We start from the raw sequence: 16,121 nt of genomic DNA, 5'->3' as shown, positions 1-16,121 counted from the left end.
GTTTCTGCCTTGAAGGGGTCTGTTGGTTAGAATCTCTACGGCTTCTAACTGGTGTAGCATTTTTTGGTATAAGAGCTGAGCTTGATGCTCCCCCCTTCCTAGGGTGATCACTATAGCCTGATTCACTGTAAGAGTTGAAAATTGTTTGGCTTTGGTTTAGTCTCACCTTTTGGGATTGGGAAGGCACACTTTGGCTAGCGCTGTTGACATTTGGTATCTGTAAACCTTATGCATAGTTTCCTATGTATCTCCTTGAAACGTGACAAATTTGACAAAACATAACTCTCTTTTTGTATCTACAAACCATCATGCATGTGTAATTCTAACCTCCACACCGATACATGTTTTTTGTAAGATACGCAAGAAGTTTTTTTGTATGGCTGAAAACTATCTTCTGCTGTGATGCTCAAAACAAAATTCTGAGGGCATAAAGAGCTTCGAACACTTGCTAGAGAATTTCTGGGAATGCTGAATATGCTCATCCAAGTTTTGGACCCGAAAATTTCCTTTAAACTTCGCGCGCGTGCAAAAACGCAAAAATGATTTGCACATAACCACGCAAAGTACACACATGAAGATAAAGCAAAACTCACACATAGAACAAGGAGCTAGAGAACATGAAGATGGAGATGCAGATGAAAAATACATACCTAAATATGAACTATGGAGAGAGAAAAACCTTCTTGTTGTGTTTTACAACATTGTAGCAAAGTTGTATTCTAGGATACACCTATGCTACAAACTTGTATTCCAGAATACACTTGTGCTACAAACTTGTATTCTAGAATACACTTGTACTTCAAACTTGTATTCTAGAATACACTTATGCTACAAACTTGTATTCCAGAATACACATGGGTTACAAACTTGTATTCTAGAATACACTTGTGATGTAATTTTGTATTCTAAAATACAAAATTGTTACAATCTTGTGTTCTAAAATAGAGAAGTTTTAAAACTTGTATTCCCGAATACAAGATTGAAGTACTCTTGTCTTCTACAATTAAAAAAACTTGAATCCCAAAATACTTATACACAACAAATGAACAATACTCACGTATTCTACAATACAAGTGTATTGCAAATTTGTATTCAATTGATGTTCATTGATACAAAGCAGTTTGAGAAGATGCAAATACAAATAAGTACTACTTGAGGTGATGAAGGTGACTAAGAACAAGAAAACAAAAAATAGCGAACTACATATCAATAAATTAAACTTGGAGAATATGAAAACTCTTGTTCATGGTCTCACTTTGAAGAAGTTTGGTCATCTTTATCAACAAACCATATAAATTTTGATGGAAAAATTTGAAGGACTTTAACTGAAAGCCTTGAGTCTTCAATTGTAAGCTTTCCAGGATATAATTGTTTTTTTATGGAATGTTGTGTAATTTTTTTAAGGAATATTTGCACTTTTTCGTCTTACAAAACTTTCTATATTGACTTTACTTCAAAAAATTGAAGTCTTTTTGACAATGTTCAATGTTATTGTTTTAAGTTGCTCCAAAAATTGATGTTTTTTTAGTTTTTTGAGAACTTTTGGCCAAATTCAAGGTGAGGTGTATTTTTCACGATTTAGGTGTACTTTTTGATGACCAAGTGTTGGTTACAGAAGTGTCTGCCATCACAAAATAGGCCTAGAGACCAAGTCTCATTCAATTTGTATCACTTTTGGCTTAGTTAAGCTCGAAGGGACGTTGCAAGCAACCGATTAGAAAAAGGAATGATAGACCTGACTAAAAGTGTCAGAATCACAAACTAAGAGTTGGGATTGTTAGAGTACATCAAGGAGAGTCTGCAATTAAAGTTTGGAGGAATTCTGAGTTAGGAGACATCATACGTGTTTGAAGACTCCAGGCACACTCCAAAACAAAATTTGGACACCTGTAAGTGGACCAAAGCACGTATCTAGTGTTAACACTTCGACATCATACGTGTATGAAGACTCCAGGCATAGGTTAAGGATAGAAAGAGACTTTGACTAGTCAAGGGACTTCCTTTTGACCTTAGAATCCCGAATATCACTCCAAAACCAAATTTGGACACCTATAAGTGGACCAAAGAATGTATCTATAGTGTTGAGGCTAGACATGGACTTTGATTAGCCAAAGAAATTCCTTTTGACCTTAGAATCCCAAATATCACTACAAAAACAAAATTTGGACACCTTAAGTGGACCTAAACATGTATCTAGCGTTGACACTCCGAAATCACCAAAATTGACCTACAAGAAGACAAAATGTGATAGAAGACTTGGCCATAATTTGAGCTCCCGATATCGGATTCAAAAACTTTTTTTAATCAAAATGAAGCTCAAGAGTAGCTCTACAACATGTAATGCAACCCCTGAAAAACAACAGAAAACCATATGAGTCATTCATTGTTGGTCAATGTTATTAAAAAAACGTCGTTTGAGGCTTCAAAATGCATTTAAAATTTAGGGGTGTCCAAAAGTGACAACTTGAGAGAATTGTGAGGAAATGGTCACGCATTTGGACATAGTTTTGACTTTCTCCTAGCCAAAGTACTTGAACACATTGGAATAAGTCTGCTCACATCAAGCTAGAGATATTAAGCCCAAAAATCGTGTCTACTTTAGAATCAAACTCAACTTATATAAGCTTCGAGATCCTAGCAATAGAGGAGCATTTGCCCATAATGGATCTTCCAAACTTTGTTGAGAGAGTTTGGATAACAGATAATGAGAGTGAACGACTATAAAGATACATTTACAATAGTGAGGTCAACCTTTATAGGTGCTTAGAGCCATACAAAGAAGAGGTGACAGATTACAAACTCGAATATGTCTATACATACGGAGTCGATTATCAATGGATATCTATAGTTTTCGATAAGTATAGATGAGAATACAGAGTTGTAGAAAGCAGAAACACAAAGATTTCATTAGAAATAGATGGATATTTGGTCGATGAAGGACCACAGATACCCCAACCAAACATGAGAATTCCTATGAGAAATCCAAAAAGGAATCCACCTAGATTCCCTCCCAGAGCGATAATGGGAGATAAAATGATCACAAAGATGGTAGACATGCCTTCTCAAGGAAATCTCCCGAATGGAACAATCTCTAATAGAACAATCAATCCCTTTGAAGAAGGCCAATATAAAATCAGGTATCAATTGGACCAGACAAGGAGAGTGGAAATGCTGATCTATCCTCGAATGAACAACGTGGGACCAAATACACCCATGTCATTGCACTAGAGGCTACATGAAGATGCAATACCAAGACCAAGTATCAATACAGGTGGTTATCTGGTCATCCCAGGACCAAGTTCACCACCACTATTCCCATAATGTCCGTATTTGAGTGAAGGTCGAGGACCAACCATTAACCTGACTATGACATGGTTACCCACCACCAGTTGTGAGACACTCACAAGGATATGAACTAGAAGATGAAATCAAGGAAGAACCTAGGCATAGTAGAAGTATTGAAATGAGAGAAGGACTGGGAGACTATATGGTTAGACTTGTAGACAATCAGCCAGTTGGACCGTCCCAAGTCCAGAAATGGGTAAACTAGAAATACTCTAGACACAAAGATCCAAAAGATCATGTAGCAACATTTGTGAGAGTAATCTGTGCAAAAGAGGTAAGGGATTTTGAAATGAAATTTGCTAGATTTGGACTTACTCTCGAAGATGACGTGGCTACATGGTTTGACTCAGTGGAAAGATGGGATTTTGAGACTCTAGACAAGCTCTTTGAAGAATTCATCGAAGAATTGTTGCAGAAAGGCATAGCTCACAATACGGTCTTGCAAATTCATAGATTCGAGCAACAGGAGGGAGAATAAGTGCACAAATCGGCATTACGGCTCAAGAGATATGTCAAGTTCCGTCCAAGAGCTGAACTACCTAAGCAGGCACGATCGATGCTGATCTTTATCCATGGAATGATGCATGCAGATCTTCAAAAGGATCTACATACGATAAGGAGCTTGACATATGATAAGGATCCTGACATTAAACAAATTGATAAAAAAATCTCTTTATCTTGTAAATAACTACGAGGAATATAAATAAAATGATTTTAAGAGTCAAGAGGATGACACATCCTCTCAGCACAATGACTCACAGATGACTGCGTCCATTGTAAAACCAATCACACCTATTGATCCAGAAAAGTTTATCGACGATATAGTCAAGAGGTTAAATTCTCTTGTAAAGTCTGATCCAAAGGAGCCTAAGTGGTATGAAATTGAGAGAAAATGGACAAACCATACAAGGAAAGAATCATACAAGGAAAGAATGCTACTATAGCATGGAATATGCTAGGGAGAGGTTTGTACAACCTTCCCTAGTATCACCTACTCCACCTGATACGTTACAGGGAATGCGCCAAGTCTATTACGAATTTCAAGATCACAGCATGTATCAGGACAAGAGCCTCCATTGCTAGGTGCTAGAATGCCTATAGACGTGAGACACACACCAGTGATGGAAGAATCTAATAAACAAGTGGTAGTACCAACTACAATGTATTATAAAAATCAAGGCAAGTATTTTCTTTCAAAGTGACACAAGATGAGAGAAACACAGGGAGTGGTGAGATTGGTACAACCTCCAACTCTTGCATTTCAACCTAAAGAAAGAAGGTATGAGATGGACAAAAGGACATTGCAGTTCACTACAAGAGGTTGTGTGCTCTTGTGACGCTGTTAGCGACGAAAATACACTGGGTTTTTATAACCCCCGGCGTCACTAAAACCGTCGCTACGAGCATCGCTATATGCATTGCTATAAGCGTCGCTATATGCGTCGCTATATAGAGATGCTCATAGCGATGCTCATAGCGACGGTTATAGCGACGTTTACACAGAAGACTATAGCGACGCTCATAGCAACGCTACAGAGCCATAAATAGCGACTGTTATAGCGACGCCTGAGAGAATTTTTTTTTGGTGGCAGGGCATTGAATGCCCTGCAACCCATCAACCATATTGTACTTGATTCACTTTTAAAAAAAAGTGCAAGGGTAGATAATAGACCCAAAATAGGCACCCACAAGACGCATTGTTTGCAAAATTGACAATTGTACACATCATAGGCAAATGTAATAATGACAATTGTACAACATCATAGGCATAAAGAATTGATTGGCAAAAGGAACTGCGATGACAAATGTAATAATATACATGGTTCAAAAAGACGTATAAAATCCGTCTCATGATACATAAGCTATGAGAAACCCTAAACTAATGCTATCTAGCTACGGCTAAACTGACGTCATCTAGTCAGACGTCTCATCGCATCCAAGCGGCGTATCTGTCGGATTCTGCAAAAAAAGACAATAAGACAGCTTTCAGTAAGTATAAACATATAACGACATTTATAAAACAATACAAAAAGTAGAAAAGAGTAAACCCTAATACTAACCATGCTGCCGCGAGAACTGAGAATGTCCATCAAGGCGTTTAAGCCCTTCCTGCCTGCGTACTCGCGCTCGTACGGTGTGGGATCACGTCCTGTCATCGACCACTGTCAAAACATACAAAGATTTCATTATGTTAGAATTAAAAAACTCATAAACCCTAAACTATCGAACATAAAGAGCAATGCGAAAACACTTACAAAATCAGCCTCAAATGATGCCCATCCACCGCTCCCCAAGTGGTGCGAGCTCCCTGCCTCTACTCGCGCTCTGGTTGCATCCTTTTGTTGCTTCCACTTATCGTCGCGCGCTGCTTTCTTCGCATTCTTCCAATCTTCTTTGGCCAGCCAATCTGGCCTGTTCCACCCATTCTTGATTGCTTTTTGCACTTCGGAACGCTTGTGTTTGCAGTATTCGCGCATTCGAATCTTCATCAGGTCTTCATTGAAGCGCTGATCCCGTGTTGAAACGGGAAACTCATCATGAAGTATGCTGATGACTCTGTTTTTTAAATCACTTGGTACTTCACTCCATTTGTTTAGTATGTAGTGTCTAAACAGCTGAGAGCAAAGACCACGCATGCGCGAGATCACCTTCTTTCCGTCATCATCCATGATGTTGCCGCCTCTGATGTCGACGGAGTAAGGCAAGCCCTGTGGCCGGTGAGGCGTGAACCTGGGTGTCCCGGCAGGGGTCTCTAGCGGCATGTCGATGGGGGTACGGACATCAGGTGTCTCCACCGGCGTCTGGGCCCCGAAGCGAGGAGTGTCGAGTGGGGTGGCTCCTGGCGGAGTAGGTAGAGGTGTGTAGCTTCTAGGAACAGTCAGCCGTGCAAAACCTGGCGTAGATGGCGATGCTGTGGCTGGTGTGGGGGCGGGCAAAGAAGGGGAGGGTAAAGAGCCTCGTCGAACACGAGGCGGTGTGGAGCATCGGTGGCGAAATCCCCACAACAACCGCCACCGCCACCACTAGAGCGCCGATGTCTAGACAAGTGTGAAGCTCGTCTCGTCGACGCCAAAGCTTCGGAGCGCATCGAATGCTCCGAAAAAGAGGGAGATGCGGATGGAGTAGGAACGCGCGATGATGCGCCAGAGCGATGACGCTCCACGTACCACTGTCTCTGCTGCGGTGACAAAGAAGAAAGAAACTCCTCATCATCCATACCTGCATTAAACACACGAATATTTAAACTTAATATTTAATGAATAGAGTAGACAATGACGCAAAGACCATTAAATACAATGACGTAATGACACATATAAATACAATGACGCAATGAATTGAGTGATAGAAGAGGCAAGTTGAAAACTCAGAATTTTCAATCAAAAGATGTGAGAGCGAGTAGAAAGGAGCGTTATACACCATGGAAGGTACTTAGAGAGCCAGAGCTTTTACAACACGGAGCAAAATTGTTCAAATACAATATTTGTGGCTTTAAGAGATCTCTCTCTCATCCTCGCATAACTCAGCATAACTTCCTATATCTATATAGAGCTCTCTGTTTAAACACATATCCTCTGTTTCATTTTGTAGCTCCTCTGCATGCACCCCATATAGAGTAGTAGCATCTTGATGCTCGTCTGGCACCACCGCAGCGGCTTCTGATTGAGCATCTTCTCTGATCTCCTCCATTGATGCCGTTGTGATTGGCACATGGTAGCCTTCATACGTCCTTGCACTACGAGGGGCTACCTCTATGACGTACCTCCAGTTTGATGTAGACTTTGTAGGATGAAATATTACCTGCCAGAGCCACATAACTTACATGAGAGCTTTCAAGCACATAACTTGTAAAAGGGGGATGTTAACTATTTACATACTTACTTGTTCACATTGCTCGGGTAGTACGAAAGTGTCTCTTAGGTCAGTCCATTTCTTAGTAGAATCCACCTCAAGAAAACCAGACTCTCCTCTACGCACAGTAGCGTTGCGACCCTCCATGATTATCTTGAACCATTGCACGTCGAACAAGTCGACAAAAAATCCTCTGTAATCGATCCTCAAAATCTCTTGCAGCATGCCGAAGTAAGTGAGTTCCGCCACCACAGGATCTGCATCAGAGGAACGTCGTCGACTAGACTGTTCAAATTTTGCCATGATTCCACAATCTTGAGTAAAACGCTTTTTGTCGATTCGTTCCACCCTAAAATATCGACCTTTACACCATGCTGCTGTGTATGACTTATACTACAACGAACAAAGATTATGAGTGGCCGTTCAAACGTTTATAAATAAAGTCACTTACTAGTCGCACATTGCAAACTTTCCTTGGTCGCGCAACCCCGAGAGTACTCCCACTCTTCCTCAGTCACTTCGTCACCGCATTGTTGTGCGCTTTTCAATTGGTTGTGCAACCATCTTAAGCTCATGAAGGTTGGTAGGCTCTCCAGAACCGTTGGATAGTGCATCGGTGGTCGTCTTCCCCATCTCCACTCGATTCGTGCCCTTTGTCGCTCTTGCTTTGCATCCTCATATTGTGAATTCCACTTTTGCATCACTGGATTGTGAAGCATGCAAAATCGGTTGATTTTAGCCTCTAGATCTTCCGTTATCTTCTTCTCAACACCGAGATTGCACATGACAATCCCAGATATGCGCTCATCATCTATGGTTTGCCATAGCATGTCCCGGGCTTTATCAAATCCGTCTAGCCACTCTCCAATGTACACTAGGGACTCTGATACCAACCAACCTTCTGCCATGCTACCCTCCGGACGTGCCTTTTGATGCACATATCCCTTAAGCGTTTTCATGAAACGTTCTAAGAAGAACATCCATCTGGAATGAACTATGCCAGTTATTTCCACCTCATCAACTATGTGAACAAGAAGATGCACCTGAATGGTTAGCATGGTAGTAGGAAAATGTTTCTCAAACATGCACACAAGCTCCGCAGCATTTAGTTTGGCGAATGGTATGGAGTCTACATTGATCTCCTTTTGTGAGATCCATTGCACCAGCTTTGCAAGTTTGTAGATTGTGTTACGGATGTCGAGAGACAAACATCCCTCAATGGCAACCAGTAAAATAAACTGTAAAGTATGTGCACCAATGATATTAAAGTCCACATTTTATGCAATGATATTAAAGTCCACTATGAACGTACCTGACACATTTTATGCCAATCGTGTGACTTCAAACCAGTAAGCTTTCCTTCTTTAGTAAAACACGTTCGGAGCGAGTGCATTACGCCAGTGGGGGTCCGCAAAGATCGAATGGTCTCTTTTGCTTTGCATTCTTGGGCTCCTGTGAAAATCCATGGTGCTTTAGGGAGTTTTATCGATCCATCACACGCTGTTTGCAGCCAATATTGCTCCATACAATCCACATTTCTAAGGTCAACTCTGGCTCCCAAAGTATCTTTCTTGCCGGTCAGATGGTCCCATAGTAGATTACCCACATTCTTGAATATGTGCATTGGATCGAGCAAGTGATTGATCATGAGTCGGGGCCAGTATGGTAACTCGTACCATAGAGATAGTCTCTTCATCCTTGGAGGCAATCCGTCATCGCACATCTCCTTCTGCTCTAACCATGCTTGTGCAGACATCCTTGGTGGCTCTCTTCCCAAAAAGCCATCGCGTAACACATGATTCCATGGAAGATACGCTTGATGACCTTCGTAGATTTGCTTCTTCAGTGAGGGTGCCCTACGTGCATTCACTCTAGGTCCACATGTGACACATGCTCTGTATCCGCTTTGTTTGAAGCCCTACATGTATACACATGATAATAGATCAACTATGGGAAAAAACAAGATTTACAGTGTCTGAGTGAGGAGTGTCAATAGATCACCTGAGCATTCTGTTAGCCCGGGATAGTCATGCATGGTCCACATTAGAATGCCTCTGATCAAAGCATTCCGTCGTCCTGTGTGTCGGCTCATATCCACCACCTCTATGCCAATCCACAATTGTTGTAGCTCTTCCAATAGTGGACGAAGATACACATCCATATTCCCCACTTTATATCGCCCTGGCACAATCAAGCTTAGCCATAGGTGCCCCTTCTTCGTAGTCAACCACGGGGGAATGTTGTAGTTGACGATGACAACGGGCCATACACTGTAAGATGTTGATCTTTGACCAAATGGATTTACGCCATCCATAGCCAGGCCTAAGCGCAAATTTCGAGCTTCCCTGGCAAAATCCGACCATGTTCCATCTATATGTTTCCAGGCTGCGCAATGTGCAGGAATTCGTAGCACACCATCCGAAGATTTATTCTCCTCATGCCATGATGCTAGGGCGGCCATGGACTTACATTCGAAGAAATGCTTGATGCGAGGAAGGAGAGGAAAATTTCGCAAAACCTTTTGTGGAATTTTTGTCCCGTGGAGATCTACTCGATATCTTTAGGAATCACATTTCGGACACTTCTCCATGTCTATGTATTCCCCTTTGAAAAGAATGCAGTCATTAGGACAAGCGTGGATAGAATTGTAATCCATCCCCAAGTTTTGCAAAATCTTTCTTGCTTCATCTCGGCAATCTCGCATCACATTGTCAGCTGGTAGTATGTGCTCTTTGAGCAATCTACACAACATAAAAATACGATACAGTCGTGTAAAAATATATCAGATCATTATACATTTAGAGTTTTATTAAAGTACACTAATTGTAATAGATCACCTGAAAAGCGCTGTGACGCTAGTGTCACTCCATCCAAACTTTGCCTGCATGTTGAGAAGAACCAGGAGTGCTTTCAATCTGGATATACGTGCTCCATTATACAATGGCGTATCGGCTTCACTTTTCATATCATCATAGATAAGCCTTTCTGAATCCATGATCGTCTCGATCATTTCATCAATCTTGGGCTCAAACATTGCCTCGTTGGGAATGTGCTCTGCATGATCATCCCCCGAGCTGTCAGAGGCTACATCTTGTGGCCTCACATATGCTGCTTGACCAAAGCGCCTGCGAACACGTCTATTGGATTGCAAGATTGCTGCTTGTTGGCCAGCCTCAGAGTCCGACGAGTTATAATTGGCAACAACTCGATCTACAATAGATGGATCGAACTCGCCAAATTTGCGAACGTGATGCAAAGAAACACGTCTTGTCCGTCGCACAGCATGCTTGCATTGATTACAAGGACATAAGACCATCGTTGAGAGATAGGTGTTTCGGTTGGACGGTCCCACATCCTCGTCACTACTCATAATGAGGATAAAAATCTTATAACCTGGACAACAAATTTAATATTCTATTGGCATTCTTTGTCTTATCTCTCTCTCTCTCTCTCTCTCTCTCTCTCTCTCTCTCTCTCTCTCTCTTTACCTCACATTCTCTAGTCATGTCCAATCCCCGCACACCTCGGTCTAGAGGTGCATGGACATCAGAACCACCGGGTTATAATCTTGTCTTTATTGGTCAATACCTATATTTGTGGGTACAAGAAATCTACACACCAACATCTACATGATATTGCATGTAGTGGACAAAACCCCTTTGCCTCTTCTCTAGCTGTAGCACTTCACAGCATCTTAACATCTTTTCACAGTAGATCTTTTCACTGTTCGTCTAACGCTAAACCCTAAACCGTAAGTAATTCTTGCGTGGACTCGATCTAACGTAAATAAGCGTAAATCAAAATAAACGTAAATCTAACTAAAAATAAACCTAAATCTAAATAAACGTAAATCTAACTAAAAATAAACCTAAATCTAATTTAACGTAAGTCTACATCTAACCTAATCTTTAACGTCTTTTGGGATAGTTTCCTACGTTGTTAAAACTCTCTTCTTCTTGTGTGTGTGTGTGTGTGTGTGTGTGTGGGTAAACCTAAATAAACCTAAGTCTAATCTAATAAAACATAAATCTAAATCTAACGTAAATTATGTTATATTAAAAACAAAGAACTAAACTAACAGGGATTATAAGAACCATAAAACTGATTTAACACATAGTTTTTCACATAACTCGACAAGAGTTGGCATTCTCATCACTAAAGATGTGAGAGTTAACTTCCGGCGGTGACGCTGCCTCATCTCCATCCACATCTGACGACAGCAATTGGCCCTTTATACCGTTCTTGATCTTGTTACTAACTTTGAAGTTGCTGTTGAATGACTAGAGGTTGTCTAGATGGTCATTTTGTCGGGGATGTAGTGACTCTTGCCGCCCTGAAGATCCACCTTCTTCCGTATCTTCTGAAGACATTTCACCACTACTTTTGGATCGACGGAGCCCACCATAAGTGAAGGCAGCAATACCCTATATTCCATTGAGGGCTTTCTTCACCCGCTTCATGCAGGCATCGCAGTCTATGGAGACCTAAATCTAATCTAATATAACGTAAATCTAAATCTAGCGTAAATAAACGTAAATCTAGTTAAAAATAAACCTAAATCTAATCTAATTTAACTTAAATAAACCTAAATCTAATTTAATGTAAGTCTACATCTAACCTAATCTTTAACGTCTTTTATGATAGTTTCCTACAACGTTATAACTCTCTTCTTCTTGTGTGTGTGTGCGTGTGTGGATGTGTGTGCCAATAGAAAGAGATAAATGGTATAACCTTTCTATCACCCATGCCAAGTATGATAGATTGATTATGCCATTTCCCTCTTGAATAATAGGTCTTGAGTTCAACTCCTCATCGGCTAGATCTTTAGGTCTTTTAATTTTAATTAGTTTCCTACGACGTTAAATTAGTTTCTCTCTCAATGTGTGTGCGTTTTTTTGGATCGTATGCATGTTTTCTCTCTCTTTTCCTTTCTCAATGTGTGCGTTTTTTGTTTATGCATGTTCTCTCTCTCTTTTCCTCTCTCAATGCGTGCGTTTTTTGTTTATGCATTCTCTCTCTCTCTCTTTTCCTCTCTCAATGTGTGTGTGCATTCTTTGTTTATGTATGTGTGTGTGCGTTTTTGTTTATGTTTGTACTCTCTCTCTCTCTCTCTCTCTCTCTCTCTCTCTCTCTCTCAAAAACACTATGTGTGTGTGTGTATGTGTGTGTGTGAGAGAGAGAGAGAGGGAGAGAGAAAGAGGGGAAGGGAACATGAGAATGAGGAGAGGGAAGGAGCATACGTGGCTCTCCTTCCTCTCCTCGTGTGTGTGTGTGTGTGTGTGTGTGTGTGTGTGTGAAGAAGAAAAAGAGAGAGAGAGAGAGAGAGAGAGAGAGAGAGAGAGAGGGAGAGCGTTACCTGCTCCTTGCTTGAGGGCGCCGAAAAACTCAGATCTAAGATCTGAGTTTTTGGGCGCGCTCGGTTATTTTTTTAGCCCAGCCGGCGTCGCTATGAGCGTCGCAAATTTCTTTGTAAATTTGCGACGCTCATAGCGACGCCGGGATTTTTTTTTTTTTAGCGTCACTGTGTGAGCGTCGCTTATATGAATAGCCTCTTGTAGTGGTTCATTGTGAATAGTAGTTGAGCTAGGTCAGAGCCTATTTACAGTCAAGAGGAAATGTAGGAATAAGCTCCTCAGCCAGAAATAGATTGTCAAAAAATATGTGACAACACTTGGTCAAACAATGTCCTCAAATGGAGATCACTCAAGTAAATGCCTATTTCCTGTGGCTTCATTTACTTGATCCTCGACTGTCCAAAAAATCCAAAACAAATAAAAACGATCACAACAAATGTCTCATGTATCGTTCAACTACCCAGTAGCTTGGAAAACAAAAAACACCATACGAGTTCAAGAAGTTACCAAAGTGAAAGCTCAAAAGGAAGCTAATAAATTGAGAGATAGAGAAAAGGGAAATTGATGCAAGTCTAGAGACAGGTAAACCAAAGACTGATGCACCTAGTCAAAACACAAAGATCCAATTGAATAGTTGGAAATCTAGAAAGGCTAGGATGAAAGCATGTAGGGAACGAGATCATGATTAGCTAGGTGAGGAGCTTACCCAAGCTAAAGAGAAGACACAACAACATGAGCAAAGGGTTGCACCTTCTCTTACGTTGACGTCTCAACCTTGAGAAGAACCATCCACAAAACAAAAACCAAGAAGTGTTAGTTCAGGAGGGTCAGTATTGGTCGATAATACTACAAGAGGTTGTGTGCTCTTGTGACGCTGTTAGCGAAGGAAATACATTGGGTTTTTATACTCCCCGGCGTCGCTAAGACTGTCACTAACAGCGTCGATATAGGAACATTGCTATGAGGGTTGCTATAACGGTCGCTATATGCATCGCTATAGTTGTCCCTATATAGCGACGCCTATAGCGACGATCATAACGACGTTTACAGGCCACCTATAGTGATGTTTATAGCGATGCTGCTGAGCCTTAGATAGCGACAGTCATAGCGACACCCGAGAGAAGTTTCTTTTGGTGGTAGGACATTGAATGCCCTGCCACCCATCAACCATATTGAATGTATCAATAATTGAGTAAACCTAAATGAATCCAAGATAAGCCCAGATTTACCTTTGAAGGAAAGTGCTAAATTGATGAAAGTAAATCATTGACAATTGTACACAGCGTAGGCAAAATCAGTTGATTGTTAAACTTTGCAAATATAATAGTTACGACACCATTGTGATTATTGAAAAAATATACATGGTTTTCGAAAAGACGTATAAATGTCATCTCATGATACATATGATATGAGAAAAGGAAACTACTGCTATCTACCTACGGCTAGACTGACGTCGTCTAACTAGACATCTCATCGCGTCCAAGCGGCGTATCTGTCGGATTCTGCAAAAAAAAACAATAAGACAGTTTTTTGTAAGTATAAAAATATAATTTATAAAACAATAAAAAAATAGAAAAGAGTAAACCCTAATATTAACCACGAAGCCGTGAGAGCCCTTCCTGCCAGCGTACTGCTTTCCTACGGTGTGGGGTCACATCCTATCATCGACCACTATCAAAACATACAAAGAATCCATTATGTTAGAATTTAGAAACCCCTAAACCCTAAACTATCAAACCTAAAGAGCAATACAAAAACACTTACAAAATCAGCCTCAAATGATGGCCACCCGCCGCTCCTCAAGTGGTGCGAGCTCCTTGCCTCTACTCGCGCTCTAGCTTTCTTTGCATTCTTCCAATCTTCTTTGGCAAGTCAATATGGTCTGTTCCACCCATGCTTAATTGCTTTTTGCACTTCTAAACGCTTGTGCTTCCATTATTCGCGCATTTGAACCTTCATCAGGTCCTCGTTGAACCGGTCATCCCGTGTTGAAATGGAAACTCGTCATGCAGCATGCTTATGACTCTATCTTTTAAATAACTTGGTACTTCACTCCAGGTGTTTAGTATGTAGTGTCTAAACACCTGAGAGCAAAAGACCACGCATGCGCAAGATCACCTTCTCGCCTTCATCATCCAAGATGGTTCCACTGCTGAAGTCGACGGAGCAAGGCAAGCCCTCTTGCCTGTGACTCGTTTCGGTGGGGGTATGGACATCACGTGTCTCCACTAGAGTTTGGGACTCGAAGCGAGGAGTGTCGACTGGAGTGACTCCTAGAGGAGTAGCTACTGCTGTGTAGCCGCTAGGAACGGCCGTCAGTCGCGCAAAACTTGGTGTAGATGGTGATTCTCTGGCTGGTGTGGGGGCGGGAAAGAAGGGGAGGGTTAAGAGTCTCGTCAAACACGAGGCGGTGTCGAGGAATCGGCGGCGGCATCCCCACAACAACCACCGCCACCACCACTAGATCGCCGGTGCCTAGACGATTGTGAAGATCCTCTTGTCTCGACACCGAAGCTTTGGAGCGTGATAGCGGAAAAAAGAGCAGTGCAATCGGGTGGCCTCTATACTCGTGCACACTCCACAAACCACGCCTCATGCAAACAAGCCAAGAACAAAACAAAGGGGGCACCACCCTAAATTAAGAGGTTTAGGGACCTCACACATAGTGCACATAGGCAAGTGAGACTTCTGGCATTATGATGGCATCAAAACATATGGCAAAACACATAGAAAGGAAGCTTAGGGACCTTATGTAGCATATATATACACAAGATATCAGCTTAACAATACAACGGCATCTGATCATACATAACAAGGATATAGAGAAGCAAGCCAAGGATGGCATAATCCCTTGTCAAAAACAATCAACCCAGCAAGTAGGTATGATCCTACTAGCAACACATCAATACCTTAGAGAATGATGGCGAGGATGGTGGCCATGGAGCATGAGAGAAGACTCCTTATTTAGGTTTTAGGGCTAGTAATGTAGCATACTAGAGGGAGAGAGAGTAGAGCTCCATCCATAGCTCCTCGTTGTGAGCAATGTTGTCATAGCTTCGTTGCTTGGTGAAGTGGGTGAAGTGTTGCTTTTGAGTGAGAGAAGGCCTCCTTATATAGGTTTCTGAGAGGGTTTAGGATTAGGGATAAACATGCTTAAATCCGCTGATTGGGGTTACTTTTTGCTTAGGGTGGTCAACAGATTGAGGTCACCTGATATGTCACCATCAAGATATTCTCTAGAGTGATGTGAGAGGGGAGGGTAAATGCTGATTTTTCTGATTGTGACACATGGGGATAAGGCCTTGACCAGCATTTAAGAGCAGGTAAGGTGGCTGTTGAAACTAGAGGTTCTGCACATGTCAGGGGGGGACCTGCGGGGGGGAGGTGGCAGCTGGGTCCTCCTGAATATCAAATTCTCAAAAAATCCTCAACCATGGCTTCTTTTGACATGTGTTCTTTGAAAATCAGCATGTCTCTTTTCAACTCAAAAGTCTTTATCGCTGTTGACTCACCTTTACCATAAGATTTTCCCTTTTTCTCCTCCTGTAACTGCATTGTTGATGCCCAATCACT

This window comes from Adiantum capillus-veneris, chromosome 28 (assembly GCF_014529385.1).
Source record: "Adiantum capillus-veneris isolate H3 chromosome 28, ASM1452938v2, whole genome shotgun sequence".
Lineage (NCBI taxonomy): Eukaryota > Viridiplantae > Streptophyta > Polypodiopsida > Polypodiales > Pteridaceae > Adiantum > Adiantum capillus-veneris.
This window is presented reverse-complemented; position numbering follows the sequence as displayed.